Source organism: Aquarana catesbeiana, linkage group LG04 (assembly GCF_042186555.1).
Source record: "Aquarana catesbeiana isolate 2022-GZ linkage group LG04, ASM4218655v1, whole genome shotgun sequence".
Taxonomy (NCBI): domain Eukaryota; kingdom Metazoa; phylum Chordata; class Amphibia; order Anura; family Ranidae; genus Aquarana; species Aquarana catesbeiana.
Window position 1 is genome coordinate 599,974,097 of NC_133327.1, and position 24,341 is coordinate 599,998,437.

At 40.0% G+C, this 24,341-nt stretch overlaps 1 long non-coding RNA gene across 1 annotated transcript; it reads left to right on the forward strand.

The window, feature by feature from the left end:
* Nucleotides 1-14,617: 14,617 nt before the first annotated feature.
* Nucleotides 14,618-19,241, forward strand: LOC141141589 (uncharacterized). The gene is made up of 2 exons (XR_012244147.1): nucleotides 14,618-15,592; nucleotides 17,349-19,241. It is a non-coding gene; the product is annotated as an uncharacterized lncRNA (long non-coding RNA).
* Nucleotides 19,242-24,341: the final 5,100 nt, after the last annotated feature.

Consider the following 24,341-nt stretch of genomic DNA (forward strand, 5'->3'; position numbering starts at 1 on the left):
GGACCCCGCCAATGTCATGCGTGCACGCTAAGCGGCGAGGAGGAGATACACTCCATAGTCGCCGCAGCGTGAGATGATGGAAGTACACACCCCTCGATCGGCACGTAGGGAGAGGCCGCGCGAGAGAGTGCGTGAGCATGACGTCGAGGTGCAAAGGTCAACCCCTACCCCGTCACATATGGGACGGGCGAAGGGGAGGAACTGGGCACCTCGCAACCCCGGAGCGAGACCACAGAACCCATGGCCATGGACATAAGACTAGGGGAAGTAGGTCGGGCTAGTGTAAAACCCCTAGATAGAGAGCCTAAAACTAGTTAAATAAAGATGATTACATGGACATAGGAATTATGGATAATCTTGCTGGGAAAGAAATCTAATAATTATTAATATAATATAATGAAGTTTAACCTATGTTAAAGCTAAAATAGGAGTCTATGGATATGTCTGGATAAATGGATATAACTGAAAGTAATATGTTGGGCATAGGGGGTCACATCAAGGAATGGGTGTCTTCCACCCTAAATACATAGGAAAAATAAGAATAAAAGAAACCGAAATGTGACCCACATCCGCCCAAACATAAAGAAGTAGAGACTCACCTCCATCCCTAGGACATTATAAAAACAATAAAAAGAGCGATTATGGGACTTTAAATGAGGTGTATGTCTCTGCAAGTATGGAATGTCAACTTATTGGTAGTAACCAATCCCCAAAGGGTAGTCCCTGTCATGAACAAAATAATATTTCTTGTGTACAATATAGGCACGATATAAACATATTCAATGCACAATAGTCACATATTTAATGTTTATACATAAAAGGACATGATTGGTACAAACAACAATAATGAAGAATTAATGTACAAAATTGATAATAATAAATATTTATAAACAACATAGTAAGATAATTCATAGTATTCAAGCACGCTGTAAACCTGGCACCCTTGAGTATGGACTCAACGCGTTTCATGGCGTTTAAAGCCAATCATCAGGAGTAGGATGCTAAAAGATAAGTAAAAATGGAAAGTAAATAAATAAATTAAATAAATTTGCCTACGTCAGAAATCTATATGTTAGGTTAGGCTCACTAGTTAGAAAGGAGATGTAATGATGGTACTAACCTGAAGCGTATCCAATGGGTGTATACCCATTGCTACTGTGTTAAGATGAACAAAGCCTGGGTATGTTTGTCTCCCCCGGGGTTGAGGCGGGGATACCCAGCCCAGTGCAATCCCACCAACCCAGCGCCCATACGGATATGCAGGCTAGGTGGGGGGTGGAGGGGCCAGCCAGCCGAGGATAGGAGGATAGACCACACATAGGGGGACCGAGGTGGGGAATTAAAGGGCCCAGGATAAGGTATGGTTACTGTATAGTAGGCAAATCCAGGAACGAAGTGTCCATTAGAATCCTACAATACATAAAAAAGGGGCTAAGTAAATGTAGTTACATGTATTGTATATATAAAAAAAATATATAAATATCAAATCCTGGGGAAACCTTCACATACCTAGGTCAAGCAAGATGAAGATGAATATTGTTGTCCCAGATAGATGGTAATAGCCTATGAGTGGCCCCCAGCTCCCTCCCGGCTGATATACCCGCCAAAAGGGGCGGGACCCCGCCAACGTCATGCGTGCACGCTAAGCGGCGAGGAGGAGATACACTCCATAGTCGCCGCAGCGTGAGATGATGGAAGTACACACCCCTCGATCGGCACGTAGGGAGAGGCCGCGCGAGAGAGTGCGTGAGCATGACGTCGAGGTGCAAAGGTCAACCCCTACCCCGTCACATATGGGACGGGCGAAGGGGAGGAACTGGGCACCTCGCAACCCCGGAGCGAGACCACAGAACCCATGGCCATGGACATAAGACTAGGGGAAGTAGGTCGGGCTAGTGTAAAACCCCTAGATAGAGAGCCTAAAACTAGTTAAATAAAGATGATTACATGGACATAGGAATTATGGATAATCTTGCTGGGAAAGAAATCTAATAATTATTAATATAATATAATGAAGTATAACCTATGTTAAAGCTAAAATAGGAGTCTATGGATATGTCTGGATAAATGGATATAACTGAAAGTAATATGTTGGGCATAGGGGGGTCACATCAAGGAATGGGTGTCTTCCACCCTAAATACATAGGAAAAATAAGAATAAAAGAAACCGAAATGTGACCCACATCCGCCCAAACATAAAGAAGTAGAGACTCACCTCCATCCCTAGGACATTATAAAAACAATAAAAAGAGCGATTATGGGACTTTAAATGAGGTGTATGTCTCTGCAAGTATGGAATGTCAACTTATTGGTAGTAACCAATCCCCAAAGGGTAGTCCCTGTCATGAACAAAATAATATTTCTTGTGTACAATATAGGCACGATATAAACATATTCAATGCACAATAGTCACATATTTAATGTTTATACATAAAAGGACATGATTGGTACAAACAACAATAATGAAGAATTAATGTACAAAATTGATAATAATAAATATTTATAAACAACATAGTAAGATAATTCATAGTATTCAAGCACGCTGTAAACCTGGCATCCTTGAGTATGGACTCAACGCGTTTCATGGCGTTTAAAGCCAATCATCAGGAGTAGGATGCTAAAAGATAAGTAAAAATGGAAAGTAAATAAATAAATTAAATAAATTTGCCTACGTCAGAAATCTATATGTTAGGTTAGGCTCACTAGTTAGAAAGGAGATGTAATGATGGTACTAACCTGAAGCGTATCCAATGGGTGTATACCCATTGCTACTGTGTTAAGATGAACAAAGCCTGGGTATGTTTGTCTCCCCCGGGGTTGAGGCGGGGATACCCAGCCCAGTGCAATCCCACCAACCCAGCGCCCATACGGATATGCAGGCTAGGTGGGGGGTGGAGGGGCCAGCCAGCCGAGGATAGGAGGATAGACCACACATAGGGGGACCGAGGTGGGGAATTAAAGGGCCCAGGATAAGGTATGGTTACTGTATAGTAGGCAAATCCAGGAACGAAGTGTCCATTAGAATCCTACAATACATAAAAAAGGGGCTAAGTAAATGTGGTTACATGTATTGTATATATAAAAAAAAATATAAATATCAAATCCTGGGGAAACCTTCACATACCTAGGTCAAGCAAGATGAAGATGAATATTGTTGTCCCAGATAGATGGTAATAGCCTATGAGTGGCCCCCAGCTCCCTCCCGGCTGATATACCCGCCAAAAGGGGCGGGACCCCGCCAACGTCATGCGTGCACGCTAAGCGGCGAGGAGGAGATACACTCCATAGTCGCCGCAGCGTGAGATGATGGAAGTACACACCCCTCGATCGGCACGTAGGGAGAGGCCGCGCGAGAGAGTGCGTGAGCATGACGTCGAGGTGCAAAGGTCAACCCCTACCCCGTCACATATGGGACGGGCGAAGGGGAGGAACTGGGCACCTCGCAACCCCGGAGCGAGACCACAGAACCCATGGCCATGGACATAAGACTAGGGGAAGTAGGTCGGGCTAGTGTAAAACCCCTAGATAGAGAGCCTAAAACTAGTTAAATAAAGATGATTACATGGACATAGGAATTATGGATAATCTTGCTGGGAAAGAAATCTAATAATTATTAATATAATAATGTCCCATATGTGACGGGGTAGGGGTTGACCTTTGCACCTCGACGTCATGCTCACGCACTCTCTCGCGCGGCCTCTCCCTACGTGCCGATCGAGGGGTGTGTACTTCCATCATCTCACGCTGCGGCGACTATGGAGTGTATCTCCTCCTCGCCGCTTAGCGTGCACGCATGACGTTGGCGGGGTCCCGCCCCTTTTGGCGGGTATATCAGCCGGGAGGGAGCTGGGGGCCATTCATAGGCTATTACCATCTATCTGGGACAACAATATTCATCTTCATCTTGCTTGACCTAGGTATGTGAAGGTTTCCCCAGGATTTGATATTTATATTTTTTTTTTATATATACAATACATGTAACTACATTTACTTAGCCCCTTTTTTATGTATTGTAGGATTCTAATGGACACTTCGTTCCTGGATTTGCCTACTATACAGTAACCATACCTTATCCTGGGCCCTTTAATTCCCCACCTCGGTCCCCCTATGTGTGGTCTATCCTCCTATCCTCGGCTGGCTGGCCCCTCCACCCCCCACCTAGCCTGCATATCCGTATGGGCGCTGGTTTGGTGGGATTGCACTGGGCTGGGTATCCCCGCCTCAACCCCGGGGGAGACAAACATACCCAGGCTTTGTTCATCTTAACACAGTAGCAATGGGTATACACCCATTGGATACGCTTCAGGTTAGTACCATCATTACATCTCCTTTCTAACTAGTGAGCCTAACCTAACATATAGATTTCTGACGTAGGCAAATTTATTTAATTTATTTATTTACTTTCCATTTTTACTTATCTTTTAGCATCCTACTCCTGATGATTGGCTTTAAACGCCATGAAACGCGTTGAGTCCATACTCAAGGGTGCCAGGTTTACAGCGTGCTTGAATACTATGAATTATCTTACTATGTTGTTTATAAATATTTATTATTATCAATTTTGTACATTAATTCTTCATTATTGTTGTTTGTACCAATCATGTCCTTTTATGTATAAACATTAAATATGTGACTATTGTACATTGAATATGTTTATATTGTGCCTATATTGTACACAAGAAATATTATTTTGTTCATGACAGGGACTACCCTTTGGGGATTGATTACTACCAATAAGTTGACATTCCATACTTGCAGAGACATACACCTCATTTAAAGTCCCATAATCGCTCTTTTTATTGTTTTTATAATGTCCTAGGGATGGAGGTGAGTCTCTACTTCTTTATGTTTGGGCGGATGTGGGTCACATTTCGGTTTCTTTTATTCTTATTTTTCCTATGTATTTAGGGTGGAAGACACCCATTCCTTGATGTGACCCCCTATGCCCAACATATTACTTTCAGTTATATCCATTTATCCAGACATATCCATAGACTCCTATTTTAGCTTTAACATAGGTTATACTTCATTATATTATATTAATAATTATTAGATTTCTTTCCCAGCAAGATTATCCATAATTCCTATGTCCATGTAATCATCTTTATTTAACTAGTTTTAGGCTCTCTATCTAGGGGTTTTACACTAGCCCGACCTACTTCCCCTAGTCTTATGTCCATGGCCATGGGTTCTGTGGTCTCGCTCCGGGGTTGCGAGGTGCCCAGTTCCTCCCCTTCGCCCGTCCCATATGTGACGGGGTAGGGGTTGACCTTTGCACCTCGACGTCATGCTCACGCACTCTCTCGCGCGGCCTCTCCCTACGTGCCGATCGAGGGGTGTGTACTTCCATCATCTCACGCTGCGGCGACTATGGAGTGTATCTCCTCCTCGCCGCTTAGCGTGCACGCATGACGTTGGCGGGGTCCCGCCCCTTTTGGCGGGTATATCAGCCGGGAGGGAGCTGGGGGCCACTCATAGGCTATTACCATCTATCTGGGACAACAATATTCATCTTCATCTTGCTTGACCTAGGTATGTGAAGGTTTCCCCAGGATTTGATATTTATATTTTTTTTTATATATACAATACATGTAACTACATTTACTTAGCCCCTTTTTTATGTATTGTAGGATTCTAATGGACACTTCGTTCCTGGATTTGCCTACTATACAGTAACCATACCTTATCCTGGGCCCTTTAATTCCCCACCTCGGTCCCCCTATGTGTGGTCTATCCTCCTATCCTCGGCTGGCTGGCCCCTCCACCCCCCACCTAGCCTGCATATCCGTATGGGCGCTGGGTTGGTGGGATTGCACTGGGCTGGGTATCCCCGCCTCAACCCCGGGGGAGACAAACATACCCAGGCTTTGTTCATCTTAACACAGTAGCAATGGGTATACACCCATTGGATACGCTTCAGGTTAGTACCATCATTACATCTCCTTTCTAACTAGTGAGCCTAACCTAACATATAGATTTCTGACGTAGGCAAATTTATTTAATTTATTTATTTACTTTCCATTTTTACTTATCTTTTAGCATCCTACTCCTGATGATTGGCTTTAAACGCCATGAAACGCGTTGAGTCCATACTCAAGGGTGCCAGGTTTACAGCGTGCTTGAATACTATGAATTATCTTACTATGTTGTTTATAAATATTTATTATTATCAATTTTGTACATTAATTCTTCATTATTGTTGTTTGTACCAATCATGTCCTTTTATGTATAAACATTAAATATTTGACTATTGTGCATTGAATATGTTTATATCGTGCCTATATTGTACACAAGAAATATTATTTTGTTCATGACAGGGACTACCCTTTGGGGATTGGTTACTACTAATAAGCTGACATTCCATACTTGCAGAGACATACACCTCATTTAAAGTCCCATAATCGCTCTTTTTATTGTTTTTATAATGTCCTAGGGATGGAGGTGAGTCTCTACTTCTTTATGTTTGGGCGGATGTGGGTCACATTTCGGTTTCTTTTATTCTTATTTTTCCTATGTATTTAGGGTGGAAGACACCCATTCCTTGATGTGACCTCCTATGCCCAACATATTACTTTCAGTTATATCCATTTATCCAGACATATCCATAGACTCCTATTTTAGCTTTAACATAGGTTATACTTCATTATATTATATTAATAATTATTAGATTTCTTTCCCAGCAAGATTATCCATAATTCCTATGTCCATGTAATCATCTTTATTTAACTAGTTTTAGGCTCTCTATCTAGGGGTTTTACACTAGCCCGACCTACTTCCCCTAGTCTTATGTCCATGGCCATGGGTTCTGTGGTCTCGCTCCGGGGTTGCGAGGTGCCCAGTTCCTCCCCTTCGCCCGTCCCATATGTGACGGGGTAGGGGTTGACCTTTGCACCTCGACGTCATGCTCACGCACTCTCTCGCGCGGCCTCTCCCTACGTGCCGATCGAGGGGTGTGTACTTCCATCATCTCACGCTGCGGCGACTATGGAGTGTATCTCCTCCTCGCCGCTTAGCGTGCACGCATGACGTTGGCGGGGTCCCGCCCCTTTTGGCGGGTATATCAGCCGGGAGGGAGCTGGGGGCCACTCATAGGCTATTACCATCTATCTGGGACAACAATATTCATCTTCATCTTGCTTGACCTAGGTATGTGAAGGTTTCCCCAGGATTTGATATTTATATTTTTTTTTATATATACAATACATGTAACTACATTTACTTAGCCCCTTTTTATGTATTGTAGGATTCTAATGGACACTTCGTTCCTGGATTTGCCTACTATACAGTAACCATACCTTATCCTGGGCCCTTTAATTCCCCACCTCGGTCCCCCTATGTGTGGTCTATCCTCCTATCCTCGGCTGGCTGGCCCCTCCACCCCCCACCTAGCCTGCATATCCGTATGGGCGCTGGGTTGGTGGGATTGCACTGGGCTGGGTATCCCCGCCTCAACCCCGGGGGAGACAAACATACCCAGGCTTTGTTCATCTTAACACAGTAGCAATGGGTATACACCCATTGGATACGCTTCAGGTTAGTACCATCATTACATCTCCTTTCTAACTAGTGAGCCTAACCTAACATATAGATTTCTGACGTAGGCAAATTTATTTAATTTATTTATTTACTTTCCATTTTTACTTATCTTTTAGCAGCCTACTCCTGATGATTGGCTTTAAACGCCATGAAACGCGTTGAGTCCATACTCAAGGGTGCCAGGTTTACAGCGTGCTTGAATACTATGAATTATCTTACTATGTTGTTTATAAATATTTATTATTATCAATTTTGTACATTAATTCTTCATTATTGTTGTTTGTACCAATCATGTCCTTTTATGTATAAACATTAAATATGTGACTATTGTGCATTGAATATGTTTATATCGTGCCTATATTGTACACAAGAAATATTATTTTGTTCATGACAGGGACTACCCTTTGGGGATTGGTTACTACCAATAAGTTGACATTCCATACTTGCAGAGACATACACCTCATTTAAAGTCCCATAATCGCTCTTTTTATTGTTTTTATAATGTCCTAGGGATGGAGGTGAGTCTCTACTTCTTTATGTTTGGGCGGATGTGGGTCACATTTCGGTTTCTTTTATTCTTATTTTTCCTATGTATTTAGGGTGGAAGACACCCATTCCTTGATGTGACCCCCTATGCCCAACATATTACTTTCAGTTATATCCATTTATCCAGACATATCCATAGACTCCTATTTTAGCTTTAACATAGGTTATACTTCATTATATTATATTAATAATTATTAGATTTCTTTCCCAGCAAGATTATCCATAATTCCTATGTCCATGTAATCATCTTTATTTAACTAGTTTTAGGCTCTCTATCTAGGGGTTTTACACTAGCCCGACCTACTTCCCCTAGTCTTATGTCCATGGCCATGGGTTCTGTGGTCTCGCTCCGGGGTTGCGAGGTGCCCAGTTCCTCCCCTTCGCCCGTCCCATATGTGACGGGGTAGGGGTTGACCTTTGCACCTCGACGTCATGCTCACGCACTCTCTCGCGCGGCCTCTCCCTACGTGCCGATCGAGGGGTGTGTACTTCCATCATCTCACGCTGCGGCGACTATGGAGTGTATCTCCTCCTCGCCGCTTAGCGTGCACGCATGACGTTGGCGGGGTCCCGCCCCTTTTGGCGGGTATATCAGCCGGGAGGGAGCTGGGGGCCACTCATAGGCTATTACCATCTATCTGGGACAACAATATTCATCTTCATCTTGCTTGACCTAGGTATGTGAAGGTTTCCCCAGGATTTGATATTTATATATTTTTTTTATATATACAATACATGTAACTACATTTACTTAGCCCCTTTTTTATGTATTGTAGGATTCTAATGGACACTTCGTTCCTGGATTTGCCTACTATACAGTAACCATACCTTATCCTGGGCCCTTTAATTCCCCACCTCGGTCCCCCTATGTGTGGTCTATCCTCCTATCCTCGGCTGGCTGGCCCCTCCACCCCCCACCTAGCCTGCATATCCGTATGGGCGCTGGGTTGGTGGGATTGCACTGGGCTGGGTATCCCCGCCTCAACCCCGGGGGAGACAAACATACCCAGGCTTTGTTCATCTTAACACAGTAGCAATGGGTATACACCCATTGGATACGCTTCAGGTTAGTACCATCATTACATCTCCTTTCTAACTAGTGAGCCTAACCTAACATATAGATTTCTGACGTAGGCAAATTTATTTAATTTATTTATTTACTTTCCATTTTTACTTATCTTTTAGCATCCTACTCCTGATGATTGGCTTTAAACGCCATGAAACGCGTTGAGTCCATACTCAAGGGTGCCAGGTTTACAGCGTGCTTGAATACTATGAATTATCTTACTATGTTGTTTATAAATATTTATTATTATCAATTTTGTACATTAATTCTTCATTATTGTTGTTTGTACCAATCATGTCCTTTTATGTATAAACATTAAATATGTGACTATTGTGCATTGAATATGTTTATATCGTGCCTATATTGTACACAAGAAATATTATTTTGTTCATGACAGGGACTACCCTTTGGGGATTGGTTACTACCAATAAGTTGACATTCCATACTTGCAGAGACATACACCTCATTTAAAGTCCCATAATCGCTCTTTTTATTGTTTTTATGATTTCAAAAAGATGTAAAAATGTACCCATCCTCAAAGGAAAATCCCATCTGAGCATCTGTCATCCTACACATCTCATATCTCATAATCTCATATGTGAAATTAATTTAGGACATGTACTGGATGATTAGCTGACCTGTGCTGATGGTGTACTGTAGGCGTTCTCCAGGTGGGACTTGCCTTCCATCTATAAAACATAATATTATCATATTATCATACTCATAGTATATTATCATACTTATATTATACAGTCTGCATTCCGGTGATGCCTTCTGTCTACTGGATATTTGGGTGTTGCACATTTGGCAAGCATCCATTCACATTACTGTCCACAGTGACATTTTGACAATATTGCTGGAGTCCTTTTTGTAAGTGGTGGGTCACATAGTGTGTTTTATGGGGGAGGTTGGGAGGGGATTGTTGGGGGCGATGATGTATGCTCAGATGGGATTTTCCTTTGCATTGATAAACATCTTTTTGAATTTCTTTTTTACTATTTTCAATAAATTTCAATAAATTTAAAGGAGGTAAACCTAATGGTGTTGTGTTTTCCACTGTTTTGTGTTCTTCTTGAATATGGTGCATATTTGTGATGACACCCACCTAGATTTTAGGGTTGAGCACCTTTTAATATGTAAGCTCTTCTGAGCAGGGCCCTCTTAATCCTCTTGTATCTTATTGTGTTATAACTGTATTGTCTCCCTTTTATATTGTAAAGCACTGCATAAACTGTTGGCACTATATAAATCCTGTATAATAATAATAATATGAGGTGGATTCCCTCAACCATTCTATATAATTTGCATCCCTGGAGGCTGCAGGACTTGTCTCCTTGTACCATGTGATCTTGTGCATGTGCAATGGGGAGCCGGCTGTGATTCATCAGAAGTACCTGTTTTTTCAAAAGTCACTAGCTACAGTATTTGCAGCCTCTGACTTTATATCTTAACCAGTTCCAAACCGACTCATAGCAGATTTACTGCTACAGGGCGGCCCTCCTGCACAGAATCACATGTATATATAGGTGAATCTTCACTTCCACCTAGGGATTGCGCAAACTCCACCGGCAGGCCGCTTCTGCTGTAATTACTTACAGCAGAAGCCAATCTGTGGGTGCAGGGCACTGGATGTCTGCTGGCACCCGCCGATCATCAGGCAGGGACACAGAACAAAGCTCTGTCTATGTAAACAAGGCAGAGCTTTGTTCTGATGGGGGGGGGGGTGATGGATTTTGTGTCCCGGCAAAGCAGGGAATAAAATCCATTACTTCCCTTGGTAATAGCACCTAACACAGTATACATAAACACTGGCTAGGCACACAGTTAACCCTTTGATCGCCCTAGATGTTAACCCCTTCCCAGCCAGTGTCAATATTACAGTGACAGTGCATATTGTTAGCGCTGATCACCATATTAGTGTCACTGGTTCCAGTGTCAAAAGTTTCAGTTAGTGTCCAATTGTCCGCTGCAATATCACAGTCCCGCTATAAGTCGCTTGATTGCCGCCATTACTAGTATAAAAAGAAATAAAAATTCCAGAATATATATCATAGTTTGTAGACACTATAGCTCAAAATACACTTACTTAAATTTTTATTACCAAAAATATGTATCAAAATTCATATTGGCCTAAATTTATATAGAAATTAGATTTTTTTCAATTTTTTAATGGATATGATTTACAGCAAAAAGTAAAAAAAAATGAGTTTTTTTTTCAAAATTGTCTGTATCTTTATTTTTATAGCGCAAAAAATAAAAAACACAGAGGTGATCAAATACCACCAAAAGAAAGTGCTATTTGTGGGGAAAAAAGGACATATATTTTATTTGGGTATACCGTTGCATGACCGCGCAATTGTTAGGTAAAGTAATGCAGTGCCATATCTCAAAAAATGGCCTGGTCATGAAGGGGAGTAAACCTTCCGGAGTAAAGTGGTTAAAATGTCTAAAGTTCCTCTTCAAAAATACTAAAGATGACTTTGAAATTACATACTGGGGGGAGAGTTACTAAAACTGATGCATGCAGAATCTGGTGCAGCTGTGCATAGTAATCAATCAATTTCTAGGTTTTATTGTCAAAGCTGAATTGAACAAGCTGAAAGTGCTTGCCTTAAAGGGGTTGTAAACCCTCAAGGTTTTTCACCTTAATGCATTCTATGCATTAAGGTAAAAAACCTCCTGTCGTGCAGCAGTCCCCCCAAGCCCCCCTTTTATTTACCTGAGCCCCATAATTTCCGCAACGTAGACGAGCACACCAACTTCGGCCGGTGTCTCATGTCCTGATTGGATAGATTGATAGCAGCACAGCCATTGGCTCCCGCTGCTGTCAATCAAATCCAATGATTCGGAGCCTGCGGGCAGGGCCAAGTCCTGCTGTCTGTGTTAATAGACACAGCAGCAGGACTCGGGAGCGCACCTGCACGGGTGTCCCGAAGGAGAGCACTTCTCTGACTGGGCACTTGGGAAGAGGAGGAGCCGCCAGTGCCACTGAGGGACCCCAGAAGAGGAGAATCGGGGCCACTCTGTGCAAAACCAACTGCACAGAGGCGGTAAGTATGATATGTTTGTTATTTAAAAAAAAACAAAAAAAAACAACGGTTTAGTAACCCTTTAAGGTTTTTCACCTTAACCACTTCAGCCCCGGAAGAATTGGCTGCTCATTGACCAGGCCATTTTTTGCGATTCGGCACTGTGTTGCTTTAACTGACAATAGCGTGGTTGTGCGATGTTGTACCCACACAAAATTTATGTCCTTTTTTTCCCACAAATAGAGCTTTCTTTTGGTAGTATTTGATCATCTCTGCGGTTTTTATTTTTTGCGCTATAAACAAAAAGAGAGCAACAATTTTGAAAAAAAACACAATATTTTGTACTTTTTATTGTAATAAATAGCCCCAATTTTTTTTAAAAAAGCTAATTTTTTCCACAGTTTAGGCCGATATGTATTCTTCTACATGTTTTTGGTAATAAAAATTGCAAAAAGCGTATATTGATTGGTCTGCGCAAAAGTTATAGCGTCTACAAAATAGGGGAAAGATTTATGGCATTTTTATTATTATTATTTTTTTTACTAGTAATGGCGGTGATCTGCGATTTTTATCAAGACTGCAACATTATGGTGGACACGTCGGACACTCTTGACACATTTTTGGGTCAATTGACAATTATACAGCGATCAGTGCTATAAAAATGCACTGATTACTGTGTAAATGTCACTGGCAGGGAAGGGGTTAACACTAGGGAGCGATCAAGGGGTTAACTGTGTTCCCTAGGTGTGTGTTCTAACTGTAGGAGATTGTAGTGACTATGGGAGCTGAGAGATCGTGGTTCCCAGCTCGTAAGAACTCACAATCTCTCTCTCCTCACTGAGCTGGGATGTGTGTGTTTACCTGCCTCTCGTGCCCTCCATCGCTCGTGGCCGACGGTCATCGTGACCGCCGGTCACGAGCATCAGCACCCCCGCTGTGCAGCGGGCAGGTGTCTGCTATCCCGCTTAAAGAGACCAACGTATAGCTACGACGGTTCGCGGGATCGTGCTGACCTGCCGCTGTATAATGACGGCGGCTGGTCAGCAAACGGTTAATGCATTCTATGCATTAAAGCTGAGCTCCATGAAAAGTCAGCAGCAACAAATGCTGTAGCTGCTTACCTTTAATATTAGGACACTTACCTATCCACGAATCCAGCGGTGTCTTCACCCGAGCCAATTTTTAAATCAGCTCTTGGGCGCTGCCACCACCATTTCTGTTAAGGGAAGCCAGCAGTGAACCCATGAGGCTTTACAGCCAGTTCCCTACTGCACATGCGCAAAGCACGCTGCACTTTGTGAATGTCCCGGCAGCAGGGGAGGAGGAGGTGGACCAAACTTTCAGATGAGTTTAGCCACGGCGAAGTCATCCAGGAGTGGGAGTGGGTACCTGTCAAAACCAAGTACTCGCTCCCCTCCGAAAGGTGCCAAATGTGGCAGTGGATGGTGAGAGGAGGCAAGTAAGCAGAGCTTAACCTTTTGGGTGGAGCTCCGCTTAAGGTAAAAAAACCTTCTGTGCTGCAGCCCCACCCCCCCCCACCCCCATTACTTGAGCCAGATCCGATCTAGTGATGTACACGAGCGATGCGCACATTGACTCCCACTGCTGTCAATCAAATCCTGTGACATGGGAGCAGGGGATGGGGCCGAGTCCCGCTGTCTGCTGGATGCAGCAGCAGGACTTGGGAGCGAACACACATGGGTGCCCCCATGAAAAGTGGCTTTCCGTGGGGGCACCTGATAAAGAGGAGAGGCTTGGAGCGCTGGAGTCCCCAGAAGAAGAGGATTGGGCTGCTCTGTGCAAAAGCATTGCACAGAGCAGATAAGTATAGATGTGTTTGGTATTTTAATCCAAAATAAAAGCTTTAGAACCACCTGAAGTTAGGAGCTGATTGGTTACTATGAACTGCTGCATTAGATTCTGTGTGCACCAGTTTTAGTAAAGCTCTCCCACTGTATACATGTTACATATTATGAGATTTTTATAATTGGGTTTGCATCTATATAGAGTTGACTGTTGAAATATGCTCTCCTTGCGGCCATCAATGAGTTCACCAAAGAGATCAAGAGACATCTCTCTCCCACTAACACTTTAACAATGTGATGCAGAAGGTGATACCTTGTATGTCTCAGTGAACAGAAAGATCAAAATGCTTCTTGCTGCACTTATGTTCACACCAGGACACATGTCCCCAGATAATGACTGCAAGGGAAGAGGTTCCATCCCTGCTGCTGATTAACAGCATCCTGAAAGGTGTCAGCCGCATCCCTCTCCTGATTGGCTACCTTGACCCCGCCTCCCCGCTGCTGAGGCTATAGGTGCTGACCTAGAGTGGCCTTCACTTCCCACCTCTGGGCTGAGTGCTGCCTGCGCACCTGCTACTACCTGCGACCAGCAATCACACCATTCCCACCATCGCCTAATCCCATTAACACACCTGAAATAAGACAAATGTCTTCTCTGTCCTTACAATGACCATTGCTGAGCAATGTGACAATTGCCATTATAATGCCTTGGTTGTTAGTGATTTTCATTAGGATGGGAAAGTCCTTTTGACATCTGGAGAGAGCCAACAAATTGTCCCCAGAGCATGTATGGTGTAAATGACAGAGACAAATACAGAAACACTCTCTGATCTACACCTTCCAATTACCTTGTCACCCTAAAAGTTTAGGAGAACTTCGCCATACAATATTGTGTTACTATGCATGCCACTTATATTAAAGCATATGGACTGGTTACAGTCTTCCTTGCAACAATAAATCTCTTTCATGTTAAAAAAATTATTTAAAAAACACACATCAATGTTAAAAAAAAAAACAGCATACATATTAATATATTAGCTAGTTAAGATGATTAATGTTTAATTGTAATAAAAAACATAAATAAGCAGCATAACTCAAATATTGTAAAATAATAATGATAAGAAGAATATAAACATTATTGTACAATAAAAAGTAAAAGGTGCTAGCATTAAATGCAATTCAATATTTGCAAAAAAAATAAAAAAACATCATTACGTGAAAAAGGTAATTTTTTAAGAAAATTACAAGATTATAGGAACAGATTTTGCATTTTAAAGACAATGCAAGGCTTTAATTCTTTTAAAAGAAAAATAAATTACATGCCATTTACTTTTTAAGGGTGTCATTTTTTTCTAACTTTTAACTCAGTTCGTTAAAAGGCAGCCAAATGCAACATACTGTTTACTGACACAGAGAAAAAAAAATCCTTATTCAACACAAGCTGCTGGCGATTCTATTATGATGATTTACAATCAGTGGGGTTATTGCACATAAAGCACACACTACAGATTCATAAGAGATTACAACTTGTTGGTGGAAGGCTGGCTGCTTGACAGGCAGTGTGCCACAAGGGAGAGAAAGCTGGCGTCTATAGTCCCACAGAGGATTTGGTGAGTGCCAGGGGAGGGCTAGCAGGCAATAGTGACACAGGGTTAGCGAAACCCCCTTTACTGGGGTATAAAGCACATTGACATGTAAAGAAAAAAAAGTTCAAGGAGTAAAACTATTGCAAACCTGGGAAACAAAAATGAAATGATCAGCCACAATATATCTATCTACATATATAGATAGATAGATAGATAGATAGATAGATAGATAGATAGATAGATAGATAGATAGATAGATAGATAGATATGTATGTATATATATATATATATATATATATATATATATATATATATATATATATATATATATATATATACATTTCTGAAAACCATTAAAAAACCATCATATATTAACCAGTGTGTTCTTAATGATCCTAAATAAAAAAGGACTTAATTTCCTAAAGACATCTAAAAGACAGGAGAGAAACTAACAGGCCTGCACTGAGGATTTTTAATCAACAGATATTATTTATCAATTATCACCGCTTTTAACAATGACTGCTAAAGGATGTCATTTAATGTCAACAGTTTATTAAAAATACATATATTCTGCTAAAGTCATCTTACTGATTACAGAATAAACATCATAGGGGACAGGATAGAAAGTTAAAACAAAGTTTTAATTTCGTTGCATTGAGTAATGGCTTTTAAAGTGTCACAAATCAATGTCACAAATCAATAACTACGGTATGAAGGTCCACTATAGGGGGTGCTGTCAAAGGAGTCATTTCAGTGAAGATTACTTAATCACACTGAAATCAGACAAATTATTTGAAGCGATGATTAATTAGCATCATTCGTGTGTATATGCAATGTATGTATAAATAAATGATATATATAACATATATCTGAATTCTGAATAACTAAAGGAGTTCAAAATCTTGACATTGTAAATATTACCCTCAATGATCCATTCATATGCTGATGAAATAAATAAACAGCCATTTTCTTTTAACATGAGTAAATGTTCGCATAATTTATTGTGTGAATTTTACTAACTCATTTAGTACATCATATACAGTTATTTATATATTAAATTATATACAAGTGTATATAATTGGTCAGAAGATGACAGGTGTACAGATGAGTTTTCCTAGCTGATTTTACATTTTTGCTCAGATCTATTGCTCTTGTATTTTGTGGATCTCAGAGTTGATTGCAGTGGGATACTTAAAAGTTGCACTAGGAGTTCAGCTACTACAGCTGCTATATATATATATATATATATATATATATATATATATATATATATATATATATATATATATATATATATATATATATACATATATATAGTGACATTAAGTGTTTTAAGTTCGTGACCCCAGTGAATGTTCGTGACCCCAGTGAATGTTCCCTTTTACTAAAGTCGCTGTGCATTAAAAATCTGTGCATGACATTTGTGGTGCCGGGGGTAAATGTAGAAAGCATGGAGTTTATTTATTGTGAAAATGATCTGCCTACGTTTGCCTTATCCATGTTAATGATCTGTGCGATGTGTTTGTTTGTTTCCATGATTTTCTAGTGCTCTCAAATGACACTTGAACATAATCAGCGCTTCTTGTTAAATCCATCAAAACCTAGTTGTCGTTTGAGCAGTGTTTAGGAAACAAAAATGGTAATTAATTAGCCATTTATCAGGACCTAAAATCCAATTTAGATTTTTTTTTTTTTTGCATGGGGTATAATTAAAATATAAAATTTATTTTGCGTGCGTTTTCTTCCATTTCGTTTTTTTTTTTTTTTTTTTTTTTTTCAGGGATGCACTTCTCTCAGATATCCGCTAGACGGCGCAAAAGATCAAGTCAACATGTCAAATCCACCTTCTGGCTTGGCTTGATGGAGCCAGGACTGCTGCTTTATCTTTACAAACGTAACGCTTTGCCTTCCAAGTGCCTTTATGGTATTATTGTGTAAATTTAATATGTGACTAATGTTCAAAAGGCAATGGAGCCTGTAAATAATTTGCATGGAACAAATCCCATTCTGCAGTTCGCTAAATTGAATTTATAACAAAGCAAAGCTAAATAAAATATATCTTCTACCTTTGTTAATTAAAGTTTTGCCATACATGTTATTTCAACACGCCCGGCGTCATAGCCATGCCAAGCCTGCAATACACATGATATAGCGCTTCATTACTTCGCAGATTGCTTTATATTGTACAGCCCTGGAATGACTTGGAGAAGGGGGAAAATACACTCTGCCTTCTCTATCTCCAGCGATGTCACTTCATGCAAATAGAATTACAAAATCGTATATTTTTAGGGTTGTAAATAAATGATGAATTGTGCTGGGCGCAGATTATATTAATAAAGGCGTGCGTTTGCTTGGGATGGCTATGCAAATGGAATAATTAACACACAAGGATCTGGAGATGTATTTATTTATTTTATTCTTGGGGTGAGTTTATGAGACGTAAATAAAGAGCTATGCAAAAAGGGAGAAATAAAAAATGTATAGGGAAGGCTTCTGACTATATTGTAAATATTGTAAAACCTTTTAGGGGTGCCTATTAAGAAAGAGAAGGGAAAAGAAAAAGAAAGAGAGAGTGAAAGGGGGAGAGGGAAAGAGAATTTGATAGATGGGTGGATAAGGAAAAAATAAAAAGTATAGTAAAGTCTTCTGATAGACTATATTGCGAATATTGTAAAACCTTTAGGGTGCCTATAGTGAGAAAGAGAAGGAGAAAGAAACAGAGAGGCAAAAAGAAAGAGAGAATGAGAGAGAGAGAGAGAGAGAGAGAGAGAGAGAGAGAGAGAGAGAGAGAGAGAGAGAGAGAGAGATGGATAAGAAAAAAATAAAAAGTATAAAGGGAAGTCTGATAGACTATATTGTGAATATTGAAAAACCTTTAGGGGGCCTAGTGAGAAAGAGAAGGAGGAAGAAACAGAGAGGGAAAAAGAAAGAGAAAATGAGAGAGAGAGAGCGAGAGAGAGAGAGAGAGAGAGAGAGAGAGAGAGAGAGAGAGAGAGAGAGAAATGGATGTATGTATGGATAAGGAAAAAATAAATGTATAGGGAAGTCTTCTGATTGACTATATTGTAAATATTGTGAAACTTTTAGGGTGCCTAGAGAGGATGAGGAGAAGGAAAAGGAGAGAGAGAGAGAGAGAGAGAGAGAGAGAAAGAAAGACAGACAGTAAAAGAGAGGGAGAGAGAAATGGATGGATAATTGACATACAAGTGTCTAAATATGTATTTATTTATTTTATTCTTGGGGTGAGTTTGTGAGAGGTAAACGAAGAGCTATGGAAAAATGGAGAAATAAAAAATGTAAGGCTTCTGACTATATTGTAAATATGGTAAAACCTTTAGGGGTGCCTATTGAGAAAGAGAAGGAAAAATAGAGTGAAAGAAATAGAGAGTGAAATTGAGAGAGGAAAAGAAAAATGGATAGATGGATGAAAAAGGAAAAAAATAAAAAGTATATAGGGAATCCTTCTCAAAGACTATATTGTAGATATTGTAAAACCTTAAGGTGCCTAGTGGGAAAGAAAGAGAGAAAGAAAGAAAGAAAGAAAGAAAGAAAGAAAGAAAGAAAGAAAGAAAGAAAGAAAGAAAGAAAGAAAGAAAGAAAGAAAGAAAGAAAGAAAGAAAGAAAGAAAGAAAGAAAGAAAGAAAGAAAGAAAGAAAGAAAGAAAGAGAGAGATGGATGGATGGGTGGATGGATGGAAAGGGAAAAATATAGTCTTCTGAAATACCATATTGCAAGTAAGTATTGTAAGTCCTTTTGGTGCTTAGTAAGAAAGGGGGAGAGAGAAAGAAAGAAAGAAAGAGAGAGAGAGGAAAGAGAAGGAAAGAAAGAGAGAGAGAGGAAAGAGAAGGAAAGAAAAAGAGAGGGAGGGAAAGACACAAAAGACAGAGAAAATTGAAAAGGGGACAGAGAGAGAGGAAGAAAAGAGGGGGAGAAAGAAATGGATAGATAGATAGATAGATAGATAGATAGATAGATAGATAGATAGATAGATAGATAGATAGATAGCATTTATTGATATTTTGTGTGTAAACACATAGGTCTGTTCATGCGTTTTGTATGAATGGATAGATTTATATATGAGCATATTAAATATGTATCTATACCTGCGAACATACATGCATTTGTTATAATTGTACAAAAATTATAAAATGTATAAAACAAATTGAGAGAAAGATGGACATAGAAATATGTGTAAATGCAAATTGTATTTAACCTCATATTTATTTATTAATCTATACAAAAAAAGTACATACAAATATACAAATACCCCTGTATTTATATATATATATATATATATATATATATATATATATATATATATATATATATATATATTCTATGTAGATATGTATGGGGTCCCTGTAAGGAATAGGTGGTTTGATATTACACAGCAGACGATTAATCCATTATTGATGTATTATTTATTGGATTGGCAGAGTGCTGAGTCGGCGTTCCCCGGGTTAACCCTTCGCTGTGCGGCGCTCTGCTGACCTCTAGCTGACTCGTGAACCGGACCAGGCGCCTTTTGTTTCCTGCGGCAGAATCCGGTAAACAATCCCCCCAGCACTGAGTCCAGGGCAGCCACAGTCCATGAGGACTCCTAATTCCCCTTCTCCCAGTCTGCCGCTGATCTGTCGCAGTGTCTCTACAGACACAAAACACACAACAACAAAAAAAAAGTCAACTTCCTCCTGGTGTACAATGGAGCCCCTGAGTGTCCTCCCAGCTCTCCTTATCACACACATTCCTACTTTATCTGTCAATTACACTCACGTATCTGCTTTTATTTTCACTATCTTCTTTTTTTTTCTTCCCCTTTCCATTTACCTTCCTTTTTTCTTGTACTTTCTCATAGAGGATATTTAGATAAGTACTTCCCAACTCACTAATGGCAGTTGAAGTCATATTCAGGATCGCTGATAAACTGTGGGCAAGGTGGTGTTTATGTAGTTTATAGGGACACTTTATATGCGTCTGATAGGGGGAAGTTGCAACAATTTGCTGGGAATTTTTTTTTCTTTTACATCATTTATTTTTCTTATATATATTTTTTATTTTTCTTAACTGCCTGTGAAACAAAACAAAAAAAAAAGAAAGAAAAGAAAAAAATTCACAGCAGAGAGAAATTGCATACAATGTTTGAGAACTTTTCAAAGTTTTTCTTTTTCTTTTTTTGTGTAGTTTGTGGTTTTCTTTGCTTGTCACGCTCAGCAGATGATGAATGGCTGCCTAGTTAGCTGCTTTTATGGTCCATATATTAGAGCTGAGTGTCAGGACTGCGAGGCTAGCTAAGCCTGAGACTAAACTGTTTGCCAGTTGTAAAACTCTTTATCCTACATTAGCTTTGGACAAATACCGATCGCTACTGTTCTGCCCATCGCTGACCGGTCTGAGGCCCATCTCATGAAGTCTCTGGATAGTTTGGTCTTCCTACAAATCCTACAAGTGCCCCTCCATGTAGAGCAGGCCGCCTACAGCTCTGAAATGTCATGACCTCTTAAGTCCCATTGTTAGCAATATACACTGACTGTACCCTGAATGGGCCGCCTGTTGATGTTTGCATCAGCCAGATGCCATATAGAGGGGGAGATTTACTAAAATTGGAGAGCGCAAAATCTGGTGCATACAAACCAATCAGCTTCCAGGTTTTATTGTCAAAACTTAATTGAACAAGCTGAAGTTAGAAGCTGATTGGCTACCATGCACAGCTGCACACTCCAGTTTTAGAAAATCAATCCCCCCTAGGTAGAACCTGACCACTTCCAGCATTCGCCTGTGGCATGGTCCTAGGGACTCATCCATTGGGGCTCCTGGATCAGAATTCTGTATTGTGATCTACTACCTACTCCATATATTGAGAGGAATTCGCAGCCATCTCTATCTGGTCATCTAAGACCATTAGGGTTCTGTTTATTCACACAAGATTCACATATTTTTCACATAACATTTATTTATAAATAGACCCCCTAAAGCATATCTAAAACTTTTTATAGAGTAGAAAGGGTTAACATCTATGTCATTTATAGTCCTGTTTCATATTAGGGACAATTTAGGTCACCCCTACTACACCCATACACACAACATGGATTTTATTGATAGATTTTATGCAAACAAGGATTGAGAGGAAATCTCCCCAGTTGTCAATAGTTGTCAAATGACACCATAGGAAGATTATTATACGGGATTTATTTATATATAATGCTAATAATCTTCCTATTGCGTCACTTATTCTATTGACAAGTGAGGAGATTTCCTCTGAATCCTTGTTTACATAAAATAAATCAATATTGAGAGAAAATCTCCCCAGTTGTCAATAGAATAAGTGACACCATAGGACGATTTCCTCCCTATCCCTGTTCTAGTGACAACAATTTTGGTGACAGTAATTAAAACCTAAATGATACTTCATATACTGAGAGCAAATCATGGTCTGTTCTACCTGGTCACCTAAGACTCTGGCTTCTATGTATTCATTCAAGATTCATACAACTTTCATGCCTGATTTACACATGTTTCAGCTTAGTTATAAAAGGTTTGAATTTTGAAACATTTTATAATGGGCCTGTCTAAATAAAAAGTAGAAAGCTTTAAAAAAAAAAGTATTTTTTGTGCCATGTGTCCTATTGGGGACAAATATCCTTCACATCACTCATAGACACAACAGGGATATCTCTCCAAAGGGAAATCCCCTCCAGCTGTCAATGATACAAATGACCCCATTGGAAGCCCCCTCCCGTTCTAGTGACAACTTCTTTTGAGATTATTACAAATATGACTACCTACTTCATACATCTTGGGTGAAAACATTTATTAACAGACCCCTTTAAAATATATCTAAAGCCAAAACTTTTTGTTAGAGTAGAAAGGGTTAAAACGATGTCATTTTTTGCCTCTTTAGGACAACTGTCACTTTATACTCACAGGGATGGATTTACTAAAGGCAAACAGGCTGTAGTTGCAAAACTTTCAAATTGTATTATGAAAACGTGTGAGTCTTGGGTGAAAACATTTCTTAAAAGACCCCTTTAAATATATCTAAAGCCAAAACTTTTTTTTAAATTTTATTTTAGGTAGGGAACCTGTTTGCCCTGTGTTCTTCTCAGGACAATTACCACCTCTATATCCATAGAGGTGGATTTACTAAAGGCAAACATGCTGTTTGCTAGTTGCACAACTTTCATATTTTAATTTGAAAATGTGTGAATCTTGGGTGAAAACATTTATTAACAGACCCCCTTTAAAATATATCTAAAGCCAAAACATTATTTTATAGAGTAGGTAAGGGTTAAAACCTGCTTTTTGCCCTGTGTCCTCTTCAGGACTATTGTCACTTCTACACCAATAGAGATGGATTTACTAAAGGCAAGTTCACTTTGCAGTGGAATTTTCCCATACCTTAATGCATGTGGTGAAATTTCACTTTGCAAAGAAAATTCACTGTGCAAATCAAATAAACAAAAACAGTGGGGTGGATTTACTAAAGACGAGGTCCGTTCACTTTTGCAAAAGAAGTTGCACTTTGCAAGGGAATTTCCCCAGAGCTTAGTGAATATGGTCAAATTTCACTTTGTAAAGAGAACCTAACTACACACAAGGGGGGGGGGGTAACAACTGCAGCAGTCAGCAAAGCTTCAACTCAGTTACTAAGCTCTGGGGAAATTTCTCTTGAAAAGAAGACCTCCCCTTGCAAAGTGAACAGCCTATTTATCTTCAGCAAACCAACCCCGGTATTGTTTGCCATCACATGATTGGATGATGGAAGTCAGCAGAAGTCACTTTATTTACCGATCCAAGAGAAATGTCTTTTGCAAAGTGACACCCTATTTGCCCTTAATGAACCAGCCCCACAGACACAACAGGTAGTGCCCTTGGTGAATCAACCCCACACTTGTCAAAAGAAGTAGCAATTTGCAAGGGGATTTTAGCTTAGTGAATATGGTAACATTTCACTTTGTAAAGAGAATGTAAGTACACACAAGAAGAAAAAACAACTGTAGCAGTCAGCAGAGCTTCAACTACTAAGCTCTGGGGAAAATGCTCTTGAAAAGAGGATCTTCCCTTGCGAATTAACCAGCCTATTTGCCCTTAGTAAATCAACCCCCCCACTTTGCAAGAGAAATAGCACTTTGCAAGGGAATTTCCCCAGAGCTCAGTGAATATGGTAAAATTTCACTTGGTAAAAGGAACCTAATTACACACAAGAAGAAAAAAAAACAAAGGCAGCAGTCAGCAGCGTTTCAACTCAGTTACTAAACTCTGTGGAAACAGAGGATCTTCCCTTGCAAAATAACCAGCCTATTTGCCTTTAGTAAATCCACCCCAGTATTTTTGCCATCACATAATTGGATGATAGAAGTCAGCAGAAGTCACCTAATCCAAGGGAAATGTCTCTTGCAAAGTGAGCAGCTTTAGTGAATCAACCCCACAGACAACAGGGAGCGAAATGAAGTCTCTCCAGTTGTCAGTGGGACGAGTGACCCCATTGGAAGATGTATCTCTTGTTCCTGTTCTGGTGACAACAATTTCAGAGACAGTAATATATAAAAAAAAGAAAAAGAAAAAAATCTAACAGGGCATTTAACTCAGCTCTACACCATTCAAAACAAAAAATAAATAAAAAAAAAAATCTAAAAAGGAAAAAAAAAGAAGTGTCTCCCCATAGATTTACCCTCCTCCCTGCTGGAAGGGCTCGTCGCTTCCTCCGGCAGGGAGCAGGCTGGATGTGACACGTCTGTATGTCCCACCTCGATGACAGCTCCTTCCTCTATGGGAG